Here is a 15,505-nt window from a genome sequence, read left to right on the forward strand (position 1 = left end):
TTTCAGGTAGTTCAAAGTGAGTCGCTCTTAGATTGACAGCTTCTGATCAATGAGGTGCCTTAGGGGAGATTTATTCAACAGCGAAACAATGTCAAAATCAAACGCTGTTTAACTTAAGGCAAATTACTCTGACTCTAAAAGTATACGAGGCCACGAGCAAACGATGTGTACGGTGTTTGGAAAGCCAAACTTTTGTCAGTAAAAAGTTGTAGACTGAGATTGACTGTCTTCACCTTGTGTTTGTTTGGGTGTGAGTGCGATTATTCACCATTCTTCAGTACAGTAGACACCTAGAGCCTTATCTTACACCCCCGGTACAAAGCAGTGGAAAGTGTGATGCAGGTGCTGGTTTCAGATTGATGCAGTTGTCTTTTTCTTGTCCAGCACCAACGTTACTAAAATACAAAAGCACTTGCACCCCTGCAACTCACTTACGTGCAGCACGACAAATTTACACTTTTGACCAACAAAAACCTGTTCTAGTGTCATTATCAACAAAGTAATATGTCTCTACAGGTGAGTGCATAAACATGCAAGAGCAGGTCCATTTCCCCTGAAGTGAGGTGTTTTTACCACCTGGCAAATCATCATTCTTAATAATAATTACAAAACAAGATGCAAACACATCAAACCTTTAAAAAGACAATAGGAGATAGTTCTCTCGATTGGTTTATTGTGTTTATGGTCAAAACTCCACCCAGAGTCACTTAATGGTGGTATTCACTCTTGGGAGATCTCATCATCTAGGACCATTGAAGTCAAGCAGTAAAACTTGCGACACCTCCTCTGAGCAGCGTGCAACACATGGCAGCTTCCACCTGCAACAAAGCACATGACATAAAGCTGACTTATGCTAATGATGGTCATAAATACTAATAGCCCTCATTGGTTCCGCTAACAATCAAGGTTAGGATAAGATATTTGTGCTGGTCTCAATAAATGCCAACTTTATGGTGCAGGGGCGCACAACATCTCTTACTGCTGGACAACAGGAGAATAAATCTTCCTTGCACGGTTCCTGCTTCTGCACACAACACTTTTCGCTTCAATTGACAAACAAGCACAAGATGTTTGACCGTTTTAACACATATAGATCATTTGACTCGGGTTTACTTCTTTATGGAATTCTTTGAACATGCTTTCGTTTTCACTCTTGTGCGTTTCTCGATGCGTTGATTTGTTTGTTTGTAAGCAAGATGACACGAAATCTAATGGAGTGATTATCACAAAACTTTGGGCAATCCGGGATATTTTTTTCCACTTTCATCAAAATTGTAACGTTTTTTTATATTTTCACCACTTTCCCAGGGAATAATTCATGGGTCTTGGTGAAATAATCAGACATAGCCAGGAAATGGATATTTATGACTGAATGAAATTTGGTGCAGCTTGATTGAATTCAAGAGGACTGTTGGACCTTGGTGTCTCTCAGTGCTACTCTAGTTTAAATATGTGTCACTTGAATAGCAAGTCGGAAATCCCCCTCCCATCAATTGGATTCAAAGCTTCCAATAAAAACCGTCAAATTGTGACGGGGAGTTGACGTGGGACAGAGGAAATTGATTAATATTCGGAAGAGTTGCGTCAAGCAGTGGACCACGGCAAGCTATTTTTGTCCTCATGTCCATGAGCGCTTCTGTGCACGTCAGCAGCCGAGCAGTATCAGTCAGATAAGTGCTGGTGCTCAACCTTTCAATGCTCTCGGTCAGCATCTTGGAATACGTGACAGAGATCCCAGCTCCTCAAGACCGTATGGGGTCTGTTTCTCTTCCACACCTCCACTCTGCTCCTCTCAGCATCCCTTCCTCCGGGGTTGCAACCTCTCCAATCCTCACGTGTACACCGTGTCTCAGGAAAAAGCACAATGAGAGGCTTTCAACAGCACAAGTGAGATGTATTTTCCCACCTTCTCCCAAAAGAACACTCTTTATTTCTCAGAAATGGAGGATATGGTAGACTTGCTCTTAAGTACCTGTTCCAAGAAACAAGAAATCTCAAGAAATTCAAGACAGTTCACATACTAATGGAAATCCTCTCCATATCCATTAAAAAATACACATGCTAGAAACAGGAAAATAACATTATTATCATCCGAGCTGCTCTTTATACCGTTTGCTTCTCTCCAACCGGTACCTGTGACCTGGGAGTTCACTCGGAGAACAGTACGGCCTGTGACAGCTTACAACAGACTTGAGCTGAAGGGCATAGGCCAGAAGAGCGGCCAAGGAGAAAGGACCCTTCCCCCATATTCACCTACAGTATAACCACAGTAAATATAAAGCAGCAACTGCATCCAAAATCAATACTGCTGCAGGATAACAAGCAGGCAGTCAAAGCAGAAACTTCACCGCTGTGGCTGAGCAAATTTAAGTTTGTTGTTGTAGCCTCACGGGGACAGTGAATTCTATTTTAAGTCATGTGCTTATATGATCATGAGCCAAGGCTTTATTTTCGCGGGCAAATGATTCTATAAGTATATAATAAATGAGCTAATGATGCAAATCAACCTGCGAGGACAAAAAAATTATGACATTTTCCAAATTATTTTTTGTCTTGAATAACAAATTTAGATTGTATAAGGGTTGAGCTGACAGCCGAATGGTTAGGTCCCATACGCCCATTAGCTGCCTCTCCTTTTCATTGGCACTATCCAATCAAATCGTTATAGCAAAAAGTACAATATATTAGTCCCATAACAGGGAAATGTGTTGCAGCAGCAAAGATGAGAGTAAAGATAAAATGCAATAGTTGAAAAGCAAACATGCAATATAAACATAGGGAAATATAAAATAAAAAATGTAAACAAGATGCACACCATGTAAAAAGGGATCGCAAAGGCAGTGACATTTTGACTCTAAGATGATTTTAGATTTTTGTTTTCTACCTCAAAAGTTGATTTTGCTCCAAATAATTTGCATATCATGTGCAAACACATTTATTAATTTGAAGCCTTTAAAGATCTAAGAACATCAGTGAAACATTATTGATTCATTAATGAAGAACTTATTTTCCCTTCACAAAATGAGCTCTGCTTCTACCTAATTAGAGTGACTTTAACTCTCTACTCAACTCGTGTGGATGCCGCCATGCTGGACATGTGTGGGTGTGTTGTGGTCTTTTAAAGCCCAGTGGGGGGAAAGCAAGAAAAAAAAAAAAAAGGTTCCTTCTTGGGTGATGCATGGCAGCAGGGGCAGCTGCAGGACTGACCCTGCCAAGGACAGAGAGCTTCCCATGCTTCTTCAATGCCCCAAAATGGGTCATTGAACAGCTAAATGGAGTCATTATGATGAGTAATTAAAAGAAAACTGCCGAAGACTCCCAAACTCGCCCTTTTCTCTTGGTTCCGCTGCTTTTTTTGAGTTTTCACCGGCCTTTGCAGAAAGACAGCTGCCTCGGGGCCACTTAAACTATCACCCCTTTCACTGGAATGCAAATAGCAGCCTTAGCGGCTAATTGAATGGCATTATCTATTGTCCTCTCATTTACTGTAAATCCAGCCATTTTGCAGATTTCCATTACAGATTGTTGGAGACCGACTTTCGCCCGTGCTTTTCCATCTGATACAGTATGTCATACACTCTGAATCACGGGGGACCATACCACAGAATTGTTTCATTAAACCCGGAGCAGTAATATGAATACTGATTGTGCAGTCTTCTGCACACATTAATATGTATGCAGGTAGGAAAATTGCAGCCTTTTGTATCACTGCATGCTGTAGAAACAGAGAAAACAGAATCATTAAAGCACAGATGAAGCACGGGTACAAAAGTGAGGAATCTTGTTACTTTTCTATTTCACTTACTGTGGTGCATACAAAACATTCATCTCTTTCTATTACCGAGCTTTTCTATCTCTCTCCTTTTTTTAACTTCCAATAAAAATGCATGAACATGTGCCGATGCAGCCTCCCCCTGAGCGACGTGAGCAGCACATTCCAATGATGGCGGGAGGAGGGGGGGGTGGATTGATGTTTGATTAATGAAAAAAAATAATGAATTAGTGAAACTAACTTGGGCAAGACCGGGGACTGAAACAGAGGATTTCATTACCTTGTGCTTGTTAGATAAGGTTAATGAGGTGCTGCTGAATGTTGGGTGAGACGAAACAGAAGAAGAAGAAATGAAAAAGAACATTAATAAAATGCTGCCGGATTCATTTTGGCGACTTCGGTGCCAGAAGAGGGTTATGCTCTGAACAAGCAGCGTTTTATTACATGCCACGTTAAGGCTGGCCTCAGTGGACTCAACTGGTCTGAGCCGTTGAACTCAAGGTTCAGTGTGGAGGATTTAGTGGCATCTGGTGGTGATGTTTCTCATGTCATCAACAGAACACAGCTCCCCAACCCTTCCCTTCCATCTACGGTGGCTTGCAGGAAACATAAAAACGCAGAAGGTTTTTTTCCAGAGCCAGTTTTGGCTTGTTCGTTTTTGGGCGACTGTAGAAATATGGCTGTGCAACATGGCGGACTTCATGAAAAGGACCAAAGTAGATAAAAAGGGTTCACTCTCGTCACAAGAATACAACAACTCTTAGTTTCAGGTACCAATACACCAAGAGATAGTGATAACTTAAAACATAATTATTATAGTATTATTATTTCACTAGAAAATGATATGATAACAATTCTTCATTTAAAATGTAAAAAAAGCCCTAGGCTCTTGTTAAATATTTTGTTGGCTATGTACATTATCCAAAATGAGAAATCCACAATTTTATTCAAGGTAACAGGCCATTTTATTTTGGTCGCCTTTTAATTGCATCATATCTACCTTACCCATGGCTTTGACTGTCTCTGCTATTATTTCTAGGTTAAAGGAGGAACACACTGTTAGCCCATTAGCTACTTAGCCAGTCAGCTGTTTTCTCCTTCCACTGTTTGTTTTGGTCACTTTTTAATGGATCACGATTATTAATTACAGTTTGCTGCATAACGTGAATAAAACGTTAATACATGACCTCATACATGGACATGATTTGTCACGTCAGGTAAAATTTCATCAGTAATGCTGGTGAGGACCACAACTCCCATGATCCCATGCTGCTTCATCAAACTAGGTCTTTTGTTGTCTTGTCTGAGAGACCCCTAGTAGCCTAAGTTACATATTGTACATTTAAATCCTCCACACTGGACAAATACATCCTTGTTATACCATGTTAAATGAAAAGGTTAAGTACTTTGTGCTATTTTGCTTGAAAAAAAAAACACCTTGATCGGGAATGACGTGTTAATATATGCCATTTTGTTTATTTTTCCCAGAGTTCAAGAGGAGATTCATCTGTACAGCTGTAGGACGCCAGGGATGATCTCTCTCGCTGAATACTTCAACCCAGAGTATAGAGGTGAGTTTGTAATTGTGTATTTGTAATGGTCACACTGGTGGCAGCTCCACATAAGCAAACAGGACGGTAAGAGGATCACAGGGAATCCATTGCTAATCCACTGGTCAATACACAAGATAAGTACAGTACAGAGGCAAACACAAGTCACTCAAAGGACGTGTCAAACTGAGAGTAGAATATCAAGGTGGATATATGACACCTTCATGTTTTCCTGTTGCTACCTCTGCTTTTTTACACGAGCACCAGAACCTGGAGTGTTTACTGTAGGATGTATTATAGGATGGATGCTTAAAGTTAAATTGGGTAGTGTTGAATATATATGTATAACCTTTTGGAAGAAACGTTACAGTTAAATATCTACAAATACCAGTCATTTATTTGGTATTAAATTTTTAAATCTGCTTTCAAGACCTATGACAGTAACGGAGAATTATTTCAACAGCTTACAATAATAACAGGGAAAAGTTGCCATATACTGTAGGTGTATGTGCACTCTGAACCATTATTGCTAATTGCTCGGCTTTTCACAAGACATGTGGCCTTGAAATCTGAATCATCGCTGTCCCACTTTCCATGCATACATACTTTAATAGCCCCCACAACCCTTTCTTCTTAACTGACTCACCAGTGGCTGAACTAGTCTGTCATGTAAAGCAGAGCAGATGGGCACTGGCCTATGGCTACATTAAGGCACATGTCATCTGATTCAACAGAAACCACAGAGTTTTTCTAAATTGAACACTTTCCCTCTGACATTTATTCAACTGTAGCTGAAGGTGGACCCTGTAAAATACCAGGTTGAAAGATGGTAACCATTAACATCTCTGTTTCAGCTGGGGTCGCTGCCAAGATATCTTTGTTTACGTCGTTTTAAGAAAAGAGGAGAAATAAGTTAAATTCAATCTTTAGTCCATTATTTCCTAAATATATCCACATGAAATTCATTGCAGGTAAAAAAAAAAAGATTTCCACTTATCCAATAGAAGAAGATATATCATCAACTTCACGAATTATATCATCAACTTCACGAATTCTAAATACACTGTAGAATTCGTGAAGTTGATTTTACTTGAAAAAAATCTAGGAAACTAATTGCATCAAAAAAGGTGAGTAAGTATAGCTATTAGTCTCATGTTATGATTACATTATATCTACTTCTTGATTTCACTTAAACCATAGTTAAAATCATTAATTTGGTCAATTAGTACAAAGTAAGATTAAGATTAAGACTAAACTTAACTTTTTGATTAGTTTGACCTAAGTGGATATTTTTGTTTACTCAGTCTAAACAAATGTAAAGATAATCAGACTAGGTGGATATTTGAGCATGGTTTCCATTGTCATCCATGAATCAGTAATTATTGGTAAGATTTCACAAAGTCAAGAATTAAGACGAGAGATTTGTCTCACAAGAATATCTCAATTTTACTGGTAGGAACTATATTGGTAACTTCTCACATCGATTCTAGTTGTTAGCTGTGCATGTAGCTTCATTCATGCTACCAAAAAGCATCCTATACAATGGCAACTGTACCTACAATAAAGTATAGAACGGAAATATGTGCCAAGTAATGTTTAATGTCCCAGAACACAACTAAACTTAAGTCTACAACATTGTCTCAGAGCATCCTGGAAAGCTACTTTTCATGTGCATCACTGAATCAAGTTAAAGTCCAGTTTACGGACTTCTTTAGTTTTAGTACAATACTCCCATTTCATGACTTAAATGATCTGGACAGTGACAAATAAGTACACCAATGAAGTGTAAGTAGGCATGTTACTTTTTACAGTGTATTTTATAACCCCCACATACGGGAGGGAAATGTTGTTCTCCGCACATCAGTCAAACATTTAAAAACAGAAAACTTGGGTACAACGATAAGAGCTTATTACTGGTGAACTTAAGAAAGAAGAAGTGCTGGTGCAGTAAACGATGCATCCTTTTTCTTGATCTCTTTTTTATGTAATTTCTAACTTGTTAATGTGTGTGTAAAATATGCAGGCCAATGTTGGAGAACAGATGGAGAGATACAATATTAAAGAGTGATAATAATGATTATAGTGCACAAAGTTGTGTAGAAATAATGGACTTGTATCATCATCTAAATCTGCTTAACAAGATCTTCGGTGTATGAGCTGATCAGCCAGAAAGCTCCGAAATGGAAATTGAATCTGCTGTTTTAGTGTCATCGCTGACCAAAGAAAACCTCTTTATTGTATTATTCATGTGTTTCTTTAAAAGGGGGTTTGTTTTTTAACCCTTTGACTTTTATGTTTATGTCATGTTCAGTGTTTTTCTTCCAAATGAGAGCAGCTGTTTGTGGCGTTTTTTATTGAAACCAGAAGTTTGAGTGACAATGAGCCTTTGTGCATATTGTCATATAAGGAAAGTTAATGTTTGGACGGACTTCAAACATCCAAACACTGTTGGATACGTCAAATGAACAATCCAGAGCTGGATGAATGGCTTTGATTTAATCCTTGCTGCCTTTCAAGTGCGGCCAGAGGGATTTCTTACGTCAAACCGTCCAGCAAAATTCCTGCTTTGCCGAATCTTATGGTATAAATAATAAACCACATTGTGTATAATGAATGCAATGAGCAAATTTATCCAATACATATGATTTATTGTCATCCTGAACAACAAGTTTAGCAGCAGATTGAAGTGTGGTGCAGCTCGGTTTTAACCACTATCATTAAACTGAGGATATACTGCCATTGCTACAGAGGATGAAGACTGTTGGTCCAGAGCAGGAGAGGGACCACAAAACTCCCAGTTTAATTATTTTATTTTAAAAGAGAGTGTCCAGAGCAATATCCTTTTAGGGGACCTATATTTCCTCGTATCCCTGCAGAGCTATATGCCTTTACTTCACTGATTTGTACATGATGCACACTGTGCCCAACAGGAAATGTGAAAATCCTGGCAGCAATATTTTATTGTAAGTGTGTTGTTCACACCATCATGTGCCTCTAGTTGAAGGATTAAGTGTTTTGTTTTGCGTTTGTCTTTTCATCCTCTAGTTGCATCAGCGTTTTCCCTAAAAAAAACTTTATGATATTTGGCACGGAACTCACGATAACAAAAATTCATTGATCACTGTAATGTTCATTCTCCCGTCCAGGTCCCGACAGCATTACGCTTTAGCCCCATCAAGCTATCTGGTGCCAGGTCCTCCGTCAGCCTGGATTCCTAATTGATGGCTCCACAGAAGAGTTATTTGAATGGATTACCGCAAAGAGCATCATGGATTAGCCTGTGAGAGCAAAGATCCCGTGGGAGCCTTAAATTGGTCACATAAAGTGATTATAAAACATCCGTATGGCTACCTATTATTGAGCCCCCCCCCCATCAAAGCAATTTAACCCTTCCTCGTTTGCTCGGTGCATCAATATCACTCTGACCTGTTCTTCCTCATGTGCATGTTGGCTGCACTTGTGTTGGTTAGTGCCCAAACAGTGCACGCTATGATGTGATCAATGCCTCTGGGATTCGATCACAAGTTGTTGTAAATACAGCATTGGTTCATGTTGTTGCATGACTTAGTCACTAGGACGTCAGGCTGGTTACACATGGCGACTGCATAAAAAGACACTTTGCTCTTTGACATCGATGCGACGTGCCGCCCTCTCTGTCGCAGCAAAATTCATATTTAAAAGACTAAGTGGCCAGTTTACAGCTCATGATTCATGTTGATATCATTACTGGACACTACAGCACTCAATCAGGATAAAAGAAAATCTGACACGCAGTCCTGCCTCCTCAGTTTTTCTGCTGTGCCTCTACGTTGGTGCGTTTCCCAGAATCCACCTCATCCACTTGCCTTGCCTGGGCTGTCATCAGCGCTAATGTAGTGTAATTTTTTTCGTGATCACTTTTACCACTTCACGCTTCGTGAGTCCATTAATATTTTTTGATGAGAACTACATCTATCAGAATTATGGCCCGTGTAAGATTAAAGGATTTGCCATGGAAAATATGGAAGGATCCATATCTGATCATGCATTCAGTAAACATCCTGTGCATTCTGAGTTCATCAGTGTTAAAGCTGCAATATCTTAAACTTCAGTCAACCTAAATAAACAGGTTTAGACGCCTGCATGATAAATTTACCCTGGCTTCGCTTCCCTTTTGATTTTGGTCCCAGACCTGACGAGTGTATGTGTAAAAATAATAAATATTATTGCAGAACCAAACTTTATTTGTCTTTTCGTTCTAACACGATATGCATAAAAGTGTTGAAGTGATGACCCCTCCTCTTTATTAGAAATGGGCTGCCGCATTTTAATGAAAGTAGCAAAATAAAGAAATAACCATAAAGCATTTTTATTTAACCAAACAATAATAAAAGGAATATTGCAAATGTTGTGTGGGTTATGCCTGAACAAATACATATCGCATGTTCATTTAATTTACTGAAAGGTAATTCACGGGCAAATAAAGTAAAGTGTTATTTCACACGATAATGTTACTGCACTTCAACTCATTTAAAAAGATGGGATATTCCATTTTCTGTAGCAGACAAATTGAAGCCATCAGTTTCAAATCAGGTTTATAGGTAATTCTCATAAAAGTCGTAAACATCATAAAATATCAAGGTGAAAAGATGAAAGACTGTTTCTTAAGAGTTTGAAAATCCAGAGCCACAAACCGGTTCCGTTAAAAAACTAAAAGGAGTCCACAGTGTATCCACACAACAAACACTGGAAAGGCCTAAATAAGACTCAGTCAACAGAAGAGCAGTTCTTATGATATCAACTCCATTACTTTCATGGAATTTTGTTAATAAAGACGTGCACAGCCAACCCGGCTGTGACTCTGCAATGAGAAAGGCAATCATGTAGAAAATGAATGGAAGTCAAAACTGTACTACGCGGTTTTGACAGACAGATGTCGGCCATTCATTACAGACTCTCTAATGATTTCTCTCCACATGGCTGATAAAACGCTTTGGCACCTCTACTCTGCATGACGGGGACTTTTCTCAAATCATGACACCTCAATTCCTCCCTCCTTATTACGTGCCATTCATTCGGTCGCGCCGCAGAAGACGAAGGCCCCGTGTCTGGATGCGAATTTAGCTCGTCAGACTGAAGCAATGACAAGTAGCGCCGGCATGTTTAATGCATTCGTTATTCTGAAAACACAGACTCGGCCATGATCTGCAGTGAGAAAAGAGAAGATAATTGAGGCTCAGGGTTTATCGCCCTTAGAGTGGGATTAAAACGTGAGTCCACTCACCTTTAAAGAAGGATCTCTGGCCATCTGCTTTTAGATTTCCTCTTGTCAAATGCTGTCCTTTAAGAGAAAAGAAATCCTTTGAAATGTCTCAGTGCAGCGTTAATCTACTAATTTCTTTTGAGACTTTATCCAATACACTGTGTTTCTACGCCTGCAAGCTAGTATTAGATTTCTTATAGGTTATTAATATCATAACAAAAAATGGAGGTAATTGAATCTTTATAGACGTATCAAAAGCATGCGCAGTTTTCTGTGCCAATTAGGTCATTCTTAGGTGATTATAATATAAAGATAAAAGTGATGTGGGAAGTGTCTCGAGTGCATAAGCTTCTCATGGCACATTTACTCTAGTTTAATGCATTTTAAGAAGTTTTCTTTTGCTCTGAAAGATTACAGGATAGCAGCATAGGCGACAACCGGCCACTCACGAAACCATTTGCAGGTTGTTTTTATTAGTTTTTAATCTCTCTGACTCACCTCCACCTTCACAATGTTAATTCAACCTTCTTATTGCCGTCACTTTTTAATATAAGTAAAACATCATTATCTATAATTTCCATCGTAACTTTGCTGTGTTTGGTTATTTCCATTTTACAGGAAGTGACCTCATTTCAGGAACATTTCAGGTTTGATTTATGTGTTTTACATCCCCACTGCGCTGCTTGATGCCTTCATCCCTTTGGTAGATGAAAATTGCATCTCAAATGGATTATAGATTAGTATCAGTGTCTGGCTGTCCAACTTGGGCGGTAATGTGTCAGGATTGTGGCACAGGCCCGGCGACAACAAAGAATCACTCATCCTCTGGGTTTTGAAAACCTGGCTGAAGGTGCAATTAATCCACAAAATGAACAGTAGATTAATGATAAGAGTAAACAAGTCAATAAAGTTTCATTCATCAATATCACAGACGGTGCTCCAGCAACAATCAGCCGAAACCCAAGTGAACTGTACAGAAGCTGCATTTACTTATACAGTGTTTACAGGTATCGGTGTGTTACACTGACTAAACTATTTAATCTGTTGCTTTAATTGCCTCATTCCTCTCAATTGCAGAAGGTGGAATAATGTGCACTATAATTGATTAAATTAAAATACAAATTGTTGAAAATCGATTTAAACTGGGATGTTACTCAGTAGAGTGCACACCTCCGGGCAAGGCCCAGCAGTCCCTTTATGAAATCACATTTAAATTCACTACATCCAGAATTTGTATGAATCTGGACCAAACGGCACACACCTATAAATATCACACCATCATTTTATACGTCTTCCATGGGTAATGCCCAACCCTTGCAGAAAATTTCATGGAAATCACTTGGTTAATTTTTGCGTCATCCTGCTAAATAAAAAACCAACACAGAGGAAAACATGACATCTTTGGCAGAGGTAATGATAACATTTGAAACAGGCTTACAGTGTGTGTGGGTATAACAATTTCTTTCATTTCATGTTAAATGTTTTAATATATTTTTGATCAATTTGATGTAATACTCTTTATATCTTCTCAGGGGGCACTTTCCAAGTAGCCTTCTCTTTAAGTTGTACACGTGTAAAATGTATATATTTTTACCACAACATTTATACCATTTCATGGAGATACTGTTACTTATGCTCTAACTTATAATAAAGTTACCTTGCTTTTACTTTTACAGCCCCCTCAAATGTGCAAATTTTATCAACTAAAGCACTTACTTAAAAGCACAGTGAAATCAGAATAAATGTGTCATAATGGCTGAAATCAGTCATTTCCACAAAGAATGGCGAAATGATTAATCACATCACACACGGCATCTGTCCATGTGACATACCGTGTCATATGACCTTTTCTTCTATGTTGTACAATGGTAATTGCCTCTGGCTCATCTCCTTAGTGGGTTAGGACACAGATGACATTTATTGACAAGCCAGCCCCGTGTGCAGGTACTTTACAGTAAGTGTGGAAAAGGCAGTAGATGTGGATGAGGAGCATTTGTGAAAGAGGGGCTGTTGTTTTCCTGAGGAGGGTTTGTAATGTGGTGGACGCTGCTATTAAAAGTCTCATTTAAGTGTTTCTTAGAAAGGGAAATCTTTTCTGATAAATTACCTGCCAAAGAGGAGGCCTGTGATGATGACCAGGTTGGAATCACATGTGAAAGCTGCTCGAGCACTGGACTGTATGACATATTTCCCACTGATTAATATAAGGACTTGCCACAATATTCTTCCTATAAGCTAAGGAAAAGATTCCTGTGTTTCCCATGTGCGACTGTGGAAGTAAATTCAAAAGGACAACAGCAATAAAAATGCAAATTCTGGCCGATGCCATCAGGGCAGTTTATGTCCGTTTATCTCCACTAGTGTCCATCAGCATTCAAAGCCATTATTTGTAGCATCCTCCAGCCTAACTGGGATAGAAGTCCTCCCAGTGGTCTACCTGTCATCTCACGCACCGAAGAAACATTTCATTCCTTTGATAGTCGAGAACGATCCCTCTGTTGCATCCCCACCTCCCCGTTGTCGAGCCGGAGAGAATTTGTCCTGTCAGAAACAATAACTTTCCTTTCCAGGCAAAGACAGTTTTATTTCTCAACATTACCATCGCGCGAGGTGGTTGTTTCCATTTACCTTCCCCCTGTTTCCTTTTATTCTTGTAATTCTCATAGATGGATCAAATTTCTGCATCAGGAAAGACAAGACCTCTTCAACATCTTTGCTAACAACAATTGATTTTCCCTCCTGTCACTTTGATCCTTTTGAGTAAAATCTATACACACTTTTATATACCAGACTGACTTGCTTCTGGAATCTGTTGCTACTGCTGCTCATTTCTAATGTCAGCGACCACCACAATCTTAAATGCAACCACCGATGGACGGATCAATAATCAGGCTTTCTATAGGCACCAGTCCTGGGGGTCAAGGGTCTCAGGGTGCGGCTCCATGGCTACAGTCTACAATCATGTTGTTTTCTGTCCATCAAGGATACTCACACCAGTGGCGACCCGTGTATGGGGGCTTAAAGGGATAGTTCACCCAGAAATGAAAATTGTGTGTTTGAGTCCACAAAACACTGTTGGAGTTTCAGGGGTAAACAGGGGAGTTGCAGGCAAATCCAATACAATTGAAGAAATTAGTGAACTATCTTTAGACGTAAAAAAAAATTAACATGCCTCCAAACTGCTCCTCTGGTGTCATACGAGTGTCCGGAAGCCCCAGCATTCAAATTTCGACTCCACTGATATCTTCCAATAAGTTGCATTCAGCGACCTTCGGAAATGCTAACGTCTGCTAGCTCAGCCACTTCTGGTTGACTTTTAGGCTTAAAACACCGTTGAAATGTCCTCGTTTCGAGTCGAATATGAAAGTCGGGGCTTGCGGACACTTTGATGACACCACTCATTAGAGCGCACACCTCTACCTTATGAAACCATATTTAAATTCACAGTTCCCTAAAGACGTCAGATTTTTTTCATAAAGATCCATTCATGTTTATTACGCTCAAAGAGATACTGAGATATTGAGATACGCTCAATGTTAAAGAAAGCAAAACATTTCCTGGATCCACCTCCTGATCTGGATCCACATCAAAATATAATGGCTTCTTCTCTGATCTATTCCGCATCCACAACACCAAGTTCCATGGTAACCTCAATTCAACTTCCAAGCATGAAATGACCAGTAAAGGAAGAAATGAGAGCAGAAAGAGACCAAACTATTACAAAATATGCAAAATGGCAACAGAGACATGCAAAGACACGTTTCAACCTAAAACTTTAAGTCCCACAACATACATGTATTTTAAAAAGGTTCCTGCAGATCAACATTTCCCCACATTTCCACCACAGTCGAAAGACAAGGGAACTATTTTCTGCAGCTGGAAATAGTGTTGAACGTCATTGTTATTGTATGACACACCAGGCATTTGAACACGCTGCTTTGTTTGTTAGATCAAGATCGGGTATTTGTTTTGCGAGACATGACACTCCTGTTCTGAAATGAGAATACTAATTAATTAACATCAAAATCATTGTGATGATGCACATGACGATATAGAGCACACTTGGCCAAGGTGCCATTGGGGGGAATTAAACTAGCTGAAATTATTCAGACAGCTATATTTCCTGTTAGTTTAGCTCCTCAGTTGGATTTATTACCCAGAGTCTAAATTTGTAGGCACAGTTTATTGAGCTCTGCAGTTTAATCAGTTAAATCGTGTCAAATATTGAGCTTACTTGTGGATTTGCCAATGGGATCTGTAGCCAAGCAGCGCAGCTCAAAACTCAGGGAAAACAACACTGAAATCCATCACTGAACTCCTCTAAAGACTGTTGACTGGTCTGACTACGCTACATGATGAAAATGTATGTGTTTCTGAAGTCAGAACTTTTCCAATAAGTTAACTCTACAGCTCCTACAGTGGATTGTGTTGAGTCAGATTGCATCAATTTATAGTTTTAAGTTTCTGTCAACATCAAAAACAACGTCTGGACCAGGAAAGAAAAGTCAAACAATGAGGAAAATGTAACAGAAAATTTGGCATCAGCAACCTCATTCTCCCAATGACCTTTTTAATTACATCAATCTGATACAAAATAAAAATGATGAACAGAAAACATTATCATTTTTATTGGTTGCTATGGACAATTGGACACAGTGAAGACATTTCCCTCAACAGCAGCTTCCAACTGTTAAGAAAGGACTTCCTGGAGTGCATTCACGCTCATGTTTGTGTGTGTCGCTGTGGCATTTTATGGATGTCAATGAATATTTTATATACATTCAAACAACATGCAGTGATAAACTGAAAATAGGGAGCAGTTAGGCCATGGAGAGTTTTCAGTGCAACTGGAGATGGAGTAATTTGTGTCGGATGTTCAAATCGTGAACGATCACGATCCATCTGTCACAATGGGCAGTCAATATAAAACATCTGCCAACA

General features: G+C 39.2%; 1 protein-coding gene across 1 annotated transcript in view; it reads left to right on the top strand.

The window, feature by feature from the left end:
• elfn1a (extracellular leucine-rich repeat and fibronectin type III domain containing 1a) overlaps positions 1-15,505 on the top strand; it is a 68,959-nt gene that overhangs the window by 40,555 nt on the left and 12,899 nt on the right. Inside the window, exon 2 of the mRNA XM_035179753.2 lies at positions 5,261-5,343. The gene's annotated coding sequence lies outside the window, so the exon portion shown is untranslated. The remainder of the gene's footprint in view (positions 1-5,260; positions 5,344-15,505) is intronic.

This window comes from Hippoglossus stenolepis, chromosome 16 (genome assembly GCF_022539355.2).
Source record: "Hippoglossus stenolepis isolate QCI-W04-F060 chromosome 16, HSTE1.2, whole genome shotgun sequence".
NCBI lineage: Eukaryota > Metazoa > Chordata > Actinopteri > Pleuronectiformes > Pleuronectidae > Hippoglossus > Hippoglossus stenolepis.